This window comes from Lytechinus pictus, chromosome 6 (genome assembly GCF_037042905.1).
Source record: "Lytechinus pictus isolate F3 Inbred chromosome 6, Lp3.0, whole genome shotgun sequence".
Classification (NCBI taxonomy): Eukaryota; Metazoa; Echinodermata; class Echinoidea; order Temnopleuroida; family Toxopneustidae; genus Lytechinus; species Lytechinus pictus.
The window spans coordinates 28,221,833-28,234,704 of NC_087250.1; the positions used below are offsets into that span (position 1 = coordinate 28,221,833).

At 37.4% G+C, this 12,872-nt stretch overlaps 1 long non-coding RNA gene across 1 annotated transcript; it reads left to right on the plus strand.

Annotated features, from left to right (window-relative positions):
- The first annotated feature begins 1,843 nt into the window (after window positions 1–1,843).
- Window positions 1,844–10,822, plus strand: LOC135154587 (uncharacterized). Its single transcript, XR_010293975.1, has 3 exons — window positions 1,844–1,962; window positions 6,738–6,857; window positions 7,217–10,822. It is a non-coding gene; the product is annotated as an uncharacterized LOC135154587 (long non-coding RNA).
- The last annotated feature ends 2,050 nt before the right edge of the window (window positions 10,823–12,872 follow it).

A 12,872-nucleotide genomic window follows, 5' to 3' on the forward strand; every position in this document is an offset into this window, starting at 1 on the left:
AATGAATAAAAACATAAGCATGAACGTATTATTCTACTTCATCCATCTCTTTCTAACAATACAAGAAAATAATTGAAGGGGAGGTCAAGGCTAGAGATAATCAATAAATAAAGTAAAATTCACAGAGCAAAATGCTTAAAATTTATTCAAAATCGGATGACAAATAACGAAGTTAAGTTGAATTTTAAGGATTTGCAATATTCCCATGAAACAGTTTTATTTAGGCATGTCTCATGAATATTCAATAGGTGGGCTGATGATGTCATATCCCATGTTCTTTTGTACCTTATATGAAATTAGGTTTATTCAACATATTTCTACCAAGAACTGAAACAATTGGAATGACAACTGATTAACCGCATTAGTTATTTAATGCAGCAACTTCATTACAATGGAGACACATTATTTACACATGTATTGAAAAAATTAGATAATCATAATTTCATATCTAACATTAAAAAAGGAAAATAGGAATGTCACATCATCAGCCCACCAAATGAATATTCATGACGATGTGCACACTATCTGTTTTCACAAAATATTGATAAACAATTAACATAAGAAAGTTCAGCGTTGAATGTTGATTAAAAAATAAATCTCAGTTAAAATGCTATCTAAGATTTTGTTTTAAATGTTTGATAACCAAGTTTTAATGCGATACTGGCCCCTTGAAGTTTTTATTGCGAGAAAATACATTTTTCCAAGTTTCCCATCTATTTTTTTTTTTTTTTTTTTTTTTGTAAAAAGGACCTATTTTCTTACAAATATATTTTTACAAATAAAATTACTTCAATATTTGTTCTCCTATTCACAATATTTTTTTCTATTTTACAGGTGGAATAGGATAAACTAAAAATAGGATATTTAATTTCTATTTTAAGGCCTTTTTTTTTTTTTGCTTTATATCCCCGGTTTATATCTTTGCAACCTTGCAATATGTTAGCCAGGCTGGTTTATATTTATTTCTTTTTAAATCAAATAAATTTGTATATTTTCAATCTATTTTTATGATGCGAGGCTATATATAGTTTGTAAATATGTTTTTTAATTGCAAGAACAATCTTGTATCTCTGTTCACATATGATGGCAGTTTATTTTGCTTCTTTTTTCTAATTTGTATGAAGTTTGTATCTATATATTTTCAAACTATTTTCCATCCTTAAAGTGTCACGACCGATGTCATATTATTTTTTTACCTCGTTGGCAAAGTTATTATCTTTTCTTATGTTTCGCTTCAAAATGGTATCTTTATATTTGCTTGTCTTGCTCCTCCACCCCTTATCAAAATACCCTGCCGGCACTTGATCTAAGATTATTTTCTTTTACTACTTGAACCTTATAAAGGGGTCTTTCCTTCGATCGCAAGAAAGGATAAAATGTGTGTTTTTGAAAATAACTAAAATGAAAAATACATAGGATTGGAGCTGTGATTTTCCTCATTGATTTCTTTGTCATCCTACTTGCATACTAGTAGGCCTGTAAGGCTATATAACATATTTTCAGTAAAAGCCCTGGTTTTAAATTGTGAGACATGTTTTTAAATCCTATCCTTATATTAAAAAAAAAAAGAATTAATAAAGAGAAAGAAAAAATTAAAAGACATAGAAAAGAAAAAGAAAGGAAGAAGAAATAGATATTTGAATTTTACTTATTCAATTACTTTACGTTAATAATATGATATATATGATGGCGAAAATAGTCAAATTGTCTGGTTGCCAAGTAAAAAGTAAGACCCCCCCCCCTCCCCGTACAAACGCACGGACTGCGGCTAACTAGTAATTTGCACGCGTGTACGTGTATATATGTTTCCGGTTCCGCCATTTGAAAAAAAAAACGTTCGTAACTGCTCAGCTGGACCTGAAGCTTGATGAAGAAGGCCGTCAATATTTCAACAAAAACTAACAGAATATGGATCAGATTCGGACAACGACTTCTTAAGACATTCACACAACAGGCTAAACAGTAAGTTAGATCCATTTTTCGTAGTTTGGCGCGGCATGCACTTAAATTTCTTCGACTTTTTAATCATTACCGTACGGCCACTGCACTGCCGTTGTTCCCGATCGCTTAACGGGTGGGGGCTGATCTGCGGTGTGCGCGGCCGGGGACGGCCAACGGCTGGCTAGTATTGATGGCGGCGGCGCGGTGAGGATGTTTGTATCGTTATGATTGTAGCCAGGTCAGGGGTGGCCTGGAGGCGTTTGGGGAGTGAAAGTAATATACCGTAAGGGTACCGTATGGGTATGGCAGTGTATCCTATTGCCGGACACCTTTATTTCAGTCCTTTAAAAATGACAACTAGAGGAAATACAATCAAGAAAAATTTGCACTAGCTATTCCAAATATTATGAAAATTATGAATAGGGCCTATGGTAAAATTATTTTATATTTACCAACCATTTTCTTTGCATCGCACTTGCCGCATACCCCTCCACGAAAAACAGTTATTTTCGTGCGTGACAAATTACATCATGATTCCGGACGCGCGCCGGACGGGTAAAGATATATTCTTGATTATAATGATGTAAGAACAAATTTGTGTGATTTTTTCTTCTTATATCATATCATGAGTAAATTCTAAGTTTTTGTTTGCTGTTTTTATATCGATTCTGAGCAGATGTTGGTAATAAATTCGTGTTTGATAACTTATTTTATTTTTTCTTGTTAGCTACATGTTTCATGGAACTTTCCAATATTATTATGCCCCATATTATGCTCGTTCGTATCGTGACGCTCATCAACAAGTTCTATCGATGCGCTGCCGATCGTCGACGGCTCTATACTCACGGTAAACCTCACGCACGGGTACCTTGAGAACTAGCCGTCGACGATCACCCACAATACACCACACCTCATCATTCGATCGAAGGAGGAGCGGACGAGATTGAAATTCGGCAGATCAGACCCATATTTCCGTTAGAAAATATATCAATTGTTAATGCAAAACTATGTTATTTGATATTTTAAGCATTTTCTGTCATTTTAGAGATAAATAAGGTAAAGGTTGGATTTTTTCGCCTTATTTTAGCAATCCTGTTCTATGTATTGCTCTGTGAAATTGAATTGTGGAAGTCTTACGGTACGAAATTGTTTTCGTACGCAGTAATATGAGCGTCCGGAATCATGATAGTGTCCGGTAATACAATACGTCACTATACTAGTATTCAACCCGGCATAATTCAAAGATTTTGATATATTCCCCAAAATATTTAGAAATGGGGAATTTATCTTAATTTCACACCTTTGTTATTTCCAGGGTAATCTGTTGTCGATATTTTCTTTGTCAATCTGTCAACTGTATGCGCGGAGGATCGAATTATGCGGCGATGGCCTTTTGCACTGAATGGTACTAGTATTCAACCTAGTGAGGATTGATAGCAAATCTCGAAAGGATTTAGATTGCTAAATTAGATCTAGATCTATGTAAGTCTTTGGCTTTGATTAATCCCCTGTTTGGTTTCATCTCAAATGGTCTAGTCCATAGTCGGATGGGACAAGGGCAGATTGAGAGACAGGGCCATCTTTCATCGCTAGGTTGAATACTAGTATAGTGAGTGATTGTATTACCGACCGGCCTTGTATTACCGAACGCGCGCATCATACGCATCAGAAAAAAATTCATACATTCAAAATTTCGCAACATTCTTCCAAAGAGAACTTGAATAGAAAGATGATGAAAAATGGTCAAAAACTCATTTTCAAAGTCTTATTTCTCTTAATATTCTAAAAACAATAAAATTTGGTCAAAATAACTCATCAGTGATTTTGTTGTTTTCTCAACTTTTCCCATAGAAAACACGCGTTCGGTAATACGATACCTTTTTCAAGTGGCCAAAATATTTCACATGCGAAGAGGGGTCCGATTGGAAGCAAAAATCGTAAAAAGGAAAAACGATTTCGGCAAAAATTTTACATATTTATATTTTGTAGGTAATTGTGTATTTATGGTGAAAGTTTGGTGAATTTTACGAGAATAATGTGCTTGATATGATTGAATTCATGAAAAGTGTTCGGTAATACGATCCACTACCATACCGACGGGTTGAATACTAGTACCAAAATCCGTCGCCGTAAAATTTGATCGCCCCCGCACACAGTTAACTGGTTGAAGAAAAAAATAACGGAAAAAGAATAACCAGCATTTGCTCTTGGAAATAAGACGGGTCTGAAATTCAGGTAAATTCTATATTTCTATATATTTGAGGAAACTCTCCAAACGGGTTGAATACTAGTGCCCTTACGGTACTAGTAAGGCGAAACTGCATTAGCGCCAGATTGGGGACAACAACCTAACTAAATAGTAAATATTTATGACACCTCCAAACCTTCAACCTGTCAACTTCTTTCTTAATGATAGACGGTAGTGGCATCACATGGAAAGCCAAGAGAGCACCGATGGGTGTATTACGTGCCGCTGTGTACAATGTCAACAGTTGCATGGCAATCCCTACCTCGAGCAAAGTTTGTGCATGCTCCACTCCACTTAACTACGGCTACACAACACTACGCTCCACCTACTCGAACTTCGAGACCATGAACTCGATCTGATATTCTGAGTGACAGAGGTGGGATTTTATGGGGGTGGGGAATATAAAATTCATGCAACATCTTGATTTTTAAAAAGAATTAAAACTAATATTCTTACTTTACACAAAGTTTCATTTAGTTCCATGCTTTTATCAGTCTCAAAATTGGTGATTTAGAGCCAACATGAAGTTCCTCACACATATTTATAATTCGCTGCCAATTTCAAAACATTGCATGCGGATGCAATATGCGCGAGATACCGGGTCTGGTCTGACCCGACCGACCTCACGCGCATGCGATGTATTGAATATTGATACGTGTGAGAAACTTCATGTTGGCTCTAAATCATCAATTTTGAGACGGATAGAGGCATGGGGAAGAAGTGAAACTTTGTGGTCAGGAAGAATATTAGTTTTAATTTTTTTTAAAGAGCGTGATGTTGCATGAATTTTATATCCCCCCCCCCCCCCATAAAATCCCACTTTTTGTCACTCGGAATATCAGATCCAGTTCACGGTCTCAAAATTTGGGTAGGTGGAGCGTAGTGTAGCAATAGTGAAGTGGAGTGGAGCCTGCACGAACTTCACTCGAGGTAGGCAATCCCACAAATTTAAAAGAGGTTTCTATAAAATCAAGTCCGGCCTTCTATGAACATGACAAACTTACGAAAAGATGTGAAGTCAATTCACCCTAAATATCATCAATATCCCTCAAATAGCTTCATTTAAGCACTAATTTCTCTTCCGGTTGATAAAATATGGATCCGTCTTTAATTTCCAAAATTGTTCGTCTAATTAGCTAAAGGACGCATGTTTTATCTACATATTAAAGACACTACATAGAAAAGATCAGGCACAAAGACTATTATACATGTAAATCGATGCAAAGCATTACGCGATGTCGGCAAAGTGTCCAATCTTCTTATTGTAAAGACTTTAGCGACAATAACAGACTGTGAGTAAGGTTAGAATGCTCCTCTACTTTTAATGTTTTCATTAGTGCTGTTGTCGGGAACAAAAATCCATGTCTACATGTCGCTTAAAAATTGATCCCGACATCGACAATGTCGACATGAAAAAGGGACCGTAATATAGCCTGGGCTCCCTAACATAAAAAAAAGCATTCGATCGTGGAACAACACTCTCAATCAAATATATTCACCTTGACACGAGTGATATCCCCACACTAGATCTATATAATACAGGCTCAGTTCGGGAAAACATATTTTTTACCAAGCTGGAGTGAATTCACTTCCAAAATCACTGATTTAATCCACATTTTTTTTCTGGAGAATCAAGTTTTTGTACCACGATCCGGTCTCGAAAGCATTGCGCAATAACACTCGTAGCCAATTTGAGAATCACCAATTACAACAGTGATCATTGCGTAGTATATGCTGGTACCATGTGCTGCAAACGCAAGCTCCTCAATTTGACAATGAAAAATAATGAAAATCGACCGATAATTTCAGTATCACTTCCGAGGCGATCCGTGCAACGATCTCCAAACGAATGAAGGGAAGTTTTCTGTGACTTTGTGATATGAAGTAAGCGCTCAATTGCGGCGGTCACAACTTTGACAAAAACACGTGTTCGCTGCTGCTCACGTTTATGTGAAAAGTACATGTAATGCATTGAGGAGCAACGTATTATCAAGCACGGTGAATAGCGCGCGATGGGTAGATATTTCTGTGGATGGGTACGGTGAATGCTACTCTCGCTACGCTCGCTATAGCGGGATATCGAGGGCGGCTCGATCAGGCAGGCCAGCCTGCACTGACGTATTTCTACTGCCGCACAGCTCGCAGGTATTCTTTTTTCATTTAATGCGCTGCTAAGCTGAATAAACCTTTTAATCGTGCCAATTACTGTGGATAAATGCTTCTAACTTTTCAGCTAATCTTTACACTCTTGACTGTAGGCTAGACCCCTTTTTATTTTATGTTTACATGTCGATGTGGGTGCGTGCATGTCGACATGTCGGAATTTTGAAAATCCTTCGTATGTCGACATCAATGTCGATATGAAGCCTATCGACAACAGCACTAGTTTTCATTGATTTTATGTTGAATATTATTAAAGAATATGACTCTTTGCACCTGAATTGTAACACTGAAATATGGAAATGAAGAAGTTTTATCATCATATATTTTTATTAATCTGCAAATAAAATTTTACTATGTCACTCAAATTCATTTCATTTCATTAAAGATTCAAAGAGGGATCTCTGGATGATCGAGCAGCAAGTCCAGCATTATGTGGGAAAGATACTACAGGTGTACACAGAAAAGGCCATGTTCATGTACAAGACACGGTTGGAGTTCATAAAAGGTGATTATGTAGGCATTCACTTCAGTAGATATTATAATTGCAAAATTAAGCAGATTGTATTCATGCAGTGGCATACAGTGTAATCCTTGTTAGAAGATGTAGATTTATTCTTCATTTTTTTTATTAAAGAGTTTCAATATGTGCTTATGACAATTTGTTTGCATTATAAATTGTTTGTCACTCTTCGGTTTAGTTTGCTTTATAAGCAAGAATATGCTAAGAGAGATAGCCGCAAGGACCTCATGATCCGATAGGTATGTACTTGTGAAAAGAGATCTAGATGGTGGCAAAACACCTTATTTCTTGTATTTTTATGTTGTTCATGTTATCGTAATGGTACGTGTGTTTTTTTTCTACAGATTAAGCTGCCTCGTGCTATACAGACGTGGATAAAAACAAGCTGTCCAATGAATGGTGACTACTCAAGAGGAGCCAGAAAGTCAACTAAGGCCAGGGTATTTTGGGAGTTGATATGGCCGGGGGAGGGGGGGGGGGTTTCCAGGGCCCCCCTCCCTTGAGATCTCGACCGCACAATCGCGTCTAACATTGGCACATGGGTTGTCTAGGGCATAATTTACAAAATTAAATTGTAAATTATTTCACGCAAATTGTTATTAAGTGATAATACTAATTTATGCGTAATTAGAATACAAAATCATACTTTTTCCTCTATTGCATTGACTTTGTACACAAAATCACGTTTTTGAGCAATTTTTGGTATGACATGTACTTACATAATGTCACGTTATTACAGAACCACGTACCGGGTGACACAAGATTGGTCTCAAAAGATGCACAAGACTAGAAAGAGGCATGTTTTAAAAAAATTGTGCGACAGCATGGTCGCAAAATTTTTGGAAGGGGAGGGGGTCAAATTGGTCCAATTTAACTAAGGGTTAATAACTGGGAGGCTGTTAGCTGCCTTTTTACTTTCAAGTCTTGCACATCTTTTGAGACCAAATTTGTGATGCCTGGGTACGCTGTTCCGAAATTTCGCAACATTTTTATGTATTAATCCAACACAAATACTGTTTCTTGCTAAAAATTCACAATTAGTATACCAGTAATATACATTTATCAAGATTAAAGTCAAATTATTTAATTACATTTATAATCATAAAAGCTTTGATAAAGTATAAAAAAAACCAAAGAGTTGTATGTAGGCCTGGGACTTTCGGGTTTTTTCTCTTCGGGTACCCGTGGTAATTTTCGGGCGGGTACCCGAAAATCATGTCACTTGAAATATGACTGGTGGAAAAACCCCATAGGTGACGTCATCAAGCCAATGCGATGCAAGCCAATTTATGAATGAAAATATAGTAAGCATGCGCATTGCAAGCCTCCAGTGCCCCACGCAGTATTCCATCGAAACAAGTTTCAATACTCTGTCACCTCGTACCAAAATCGACCTAGAATTCCACTTTCCTATATTTCATATGAATTATAAAAGGTTTTCTCACCGATACTGCACAGGTAAGCAAATTTTTATTACTTCTTGCTTTTCCGTCAAAATCTTACGAAGTAGCGTCGATATTACATCGTGTTCGTGAGTTTGTATCGCTACGTGAACAAAGTCAATTGATTTCCGGGTTTCGGAGCGTCAAATGCGCCAGCCAATCACGATCGTGTTCCCATTTTCGGTTTATGATGAACTAAAAATGGTAACAAGAACGTGATTGGCTGGCGCTTCGTAGGTCGATTTTGGTATGAGGTGACAGAGTATTGCAGACTTGTTTTGACGGAATACTGCGTGGGGCTGAGGCTTGCAATGCGCATGCTTACTATATTTTCATTCATAAATTGGTTTGCGTCGCAGTGGCTGGATGACGTCACTGCGCTGCAAAAGAAACATGGCGATGATTGAACGATCTCGGTCACATCATCATCACTTGAAAACTTGTATATTTATGGATATTTAGAGGGTAATTGGTGAAATTCAAAATGAGGCTTGTGTACTTTTGTGATGAGTTACAATCATGTCTTACACTACGCAATACAAATCAAATACATGTACATTATACTGGTGAGCAATTTTCGGGAATCGGGTATTGATTTTTCTACCCGGGTACCCGAGGCTTCCGGGCGGGACCCGGGTACCCGGGTTTTAGTCCCAGCCCTAGTTGTATGAAAATTTTCAAAAATAATGAAAGGTAAAAGAAAACAGAATTACAATGTCCATTGCAAGGGGGCTAGTCTATTCAGGATAATTGGGATTTTATTCAGTTTTTAATTGACATAACATTATGACAAGATCCCTCCATTTAGTGTATAAACAGCACATGGCCATGATTGAAATTCATATAACATTAAAGTATGCAAACCAGGCAGCTACATGTACATGTAGGACTCACTGCTTGTCAATTCTATTGTCTGCCAGGGTCAAGTGACATACAGTGCACATGTATAACGTGTGTGAAAGTACATAAGAAAATCAGCTTTTTATTTTTGTATTGTAACATTGGGTGAACTGGTGATCACTTTGGATATGATGCTCTTCATATTGGTTTATTTTATGTATATGAATTTTTGGATAATCATTAAGAATTAAAGCTATTTACTTAATATATGGAAGCATAAGCCCATCAAAAAAACAGAATTGTGTCATGTACAGCTAATTCATTTTGCGTGATATTACAATTGTAATTGTTTACTTGAGCAAGTAATTTGAATTGCTGCATGACCTAAACAATGACATGTTCCAATTCGAATAGTAACATGACCTAAAGAAGAGTTACTCCACGTCGATTGAGAGTGCTTATGTTAAATAATTGATGTTGCTACTTCAAATAATTGAGGTCAATCAAATTGGTCATAATTATTCAAGTCAATTTTGAGCTATATGTCATAATTAATTAGGTCATATGCTAATTGAAATTACTAAATGACTCGAGTAGGTATGAATTCACGTTGCCACATGACCTTAATTATTTTATGTAGCAACATCAAGTATTGAACGTCATTTAGTTATCAATTATGACATGTAGCAAATCAAATTACATGCCGCAATTTCGTGTTTATGATGGGCTCATGCTTACATTCATATATAACCCTTCAATACGTAGTTGGAGCAATTCTTAGACAAGAAGACTGTGTAAAACAATGATATGCCTATTCAATGTCAAAAAGGTTAATGTCTCAATAGATTTGATCTACGTTTTGGCAAAGTAATCTTATGTTCATATTTTTTCTAACCTATGGTGAACATTCTAAATCATGTGAAATTCATTCAAAAATATCTTTCAGTATTTATGGACTTAAGTGAATTCTGAGCAAAATGAAGTGATTATGATTACGTTCATGTACTTTAAGTTTATACTGGTGATCAACACATCATAATTTCATCCCTTACTGTATGTGCACCATGCATTATCTGTACATGCAGAAGTGGTTATCCATTGTTTCATAACATGGTTGAGTAAAGGATGTTCTGCTTTTAGAATTAAGCCAATCGGGTGTTGACAAGAAGGGGAAAATGCAATTGCTCAGCTATTACAGGTTTTTTTTGCAACCATAATACTGGTTAAGCCTTGGTTACATTCACCGGCTCGTGGCCTTACGTCGAGTCAAAATTAGCAGTTTTAATCATCCTTGTACCAGCTACTACCAGCTACACGTGGGTGGTTTGTACAGGAATACCTAAAACTGCTGATTTTGTCTCGCCGTAAGGCAACCGGTCAAGGAATGTGACCAAGGTATTAATAATAATCGCTTAATGTGTGTTAGAGGGAAGGATTCTGGGTCGAATCTAGCTTTCTTTATGTGATCTCAAAATGGCAGCAATGTATGAATAGTGAAAGTAGTTTATGTGGCATCTCAATATTGGTGGATATAAATCTTTGTACATGTATTATCCTAAAGATGAAATGTTACTGCATTATTCTAGCAGTCATTTATGATATCAAAGATGTTCTATACTGTGCATAGTACAACTCATACATAATAAAGGTATGTGAATATGCTTTTAACGTCTTTGCAAATTTGTGGGTTTTTTCACCCCTCTTTTCATTAGTCAAGATGACAAAGTTGTTGTGCTGGATCAAAGGAAATTCTTACAAACTACTACGCCTAGCAAACCAGTGCAGGACGGTGTCGTGAGAAAATCGCACAGACTACTACAGGACAATACCATAGGATTGTCACAGGAAATCAACAAGAATACCCCTGCAGGATTACCACAGTAAAGTATCACAAGAAGGCTGCAGGATGAGACCAATAATGCCACAGAAGATATCAAAGAACAGTATCACAGGAATACCACAGGACAGTACTGCAGGAATTGTCCTGCGGTAAGGTCTCTTTGTATTCCTGCAGTACTGTCCTGTAGTACTGTTCTGTAGTACTTTCCTGTGATACTGGTCTGCGGAATTCCTAAAGTACTGTCCTGTCATACTGTCCTGTGATACTATTTATCACCACAGGATAGTATCACAGGACAGTACTACAGGAATACCAGACCAGTATCACAGGACAGTACTACAGGAATACCAGACCAGTATCACAGGACAGTACTACAGGAATACCAGACCAGTATCACAGGACAGTACTGCAGGACACAGTACCAGAAGCCTGCGGTATTCCTGCAGTACTGTCCTGTAGTACTGTTCTGTAGTACTTTCCTGTGATACTGGTCTGCGGAATTCCTAAAGTACTGTCCTGTCATACTGTCCTGTGATACTATTTATCACCACAGGATAGTATCACAGGACAGTACTACAGTAATACCAGACCAGTATCACAGGACAGTACTACAGGAATACCAGACCAGTATCACAGGACAGTACTACAGGACACAGTACCAGAAGCCTGCGTTACTCCTGTAGTACTGTCCTGCGATACTGTCCTGTAGTACTTCCCTGTGATACTGGTCTGCGGAATTCCTGTAGTACTGTCCTGTCATACTGTCCTGTCATACTATCATGTGATACTATCCTGTGATATTCCTGTGATACTGTCCTGTAGTACTAGTAGTAGTGTGGTAGTGGTTGTAGCGGTTGTAGCGGTTGTGGTGATCGTGTCCTGTCATACTTCCTGCCATACTTATGCGGTTATTACCACAGGAAGTATCACATGACACGGACCTGTTGTACTCCTGTTGTACATTTCTGTAGTACCGTCCCAAATTACGTGCACGTAATTCCTGCTGTACTTTCCTGCGATACTTCCTGCAGTACATATCACAGAGTACTACAGGAATTTTTTGTAAGGGCAGGAAGCGCGGCCTGCTTCCCTCCCCATAACCTAGCTACCATTCATTTCGATCTGCATTCTGTGCCGCAACCATGATCTTACTTGTGCACCTAAATCCTCACTCCGAATGCAAAGAGACACTCCGGCCCCCAATCACACCCCTCCCAGAGATAGATAAAGAGACCAGTCACTCCAGAAGCGGAATCTACATCACAGAGAGCGCACCATAGCTCCCACTGGAGCGAACAGCGTATATTTATTTTATATATGATTTTTTTTTTTTTCACTCCTGAAGTAACCACAATGCACCCAAAATATACAAAGCCCACCCCAAAATGACCGCCCCGATCCACTCCAAGAAGAGTGCAACAGTAGGGACCAGACCATCTCCCTCGCATTTAGAGTGTTTAACAACTGTATGCTTGAACTTTCTTAGCCCCAGCATCTCTAGAAAATAAACTTGTCCCATTTTCTGAAATGGTTTGTTAATAGACCTCTCTGTTCAGCTAGTTTTCTTTCTTCTAGTCTTTCTTCTTGTATTTTTTCCTTAATATGGTTAAGGGTCGGTGGATCTTTTGTGTTTCTACTATTCTTTAAAATCATATACTTTATTAGGATTATTATATGATTTAATAATTGAGCCTCTCCTTTAGTTGAACATTCCACGCCTACGTGTACACCTTTTTTATCTATATTTTTAATGATAGGGAGTTGAAGCATGTTCCCACATTCTTTCCATATAGTTTTTATCTTATCACATGAAAAAAAAAATGATCATATGTTTCTTCTTCTTTACTGCAGAATGAACATAAATTATCTGTTGCCAAT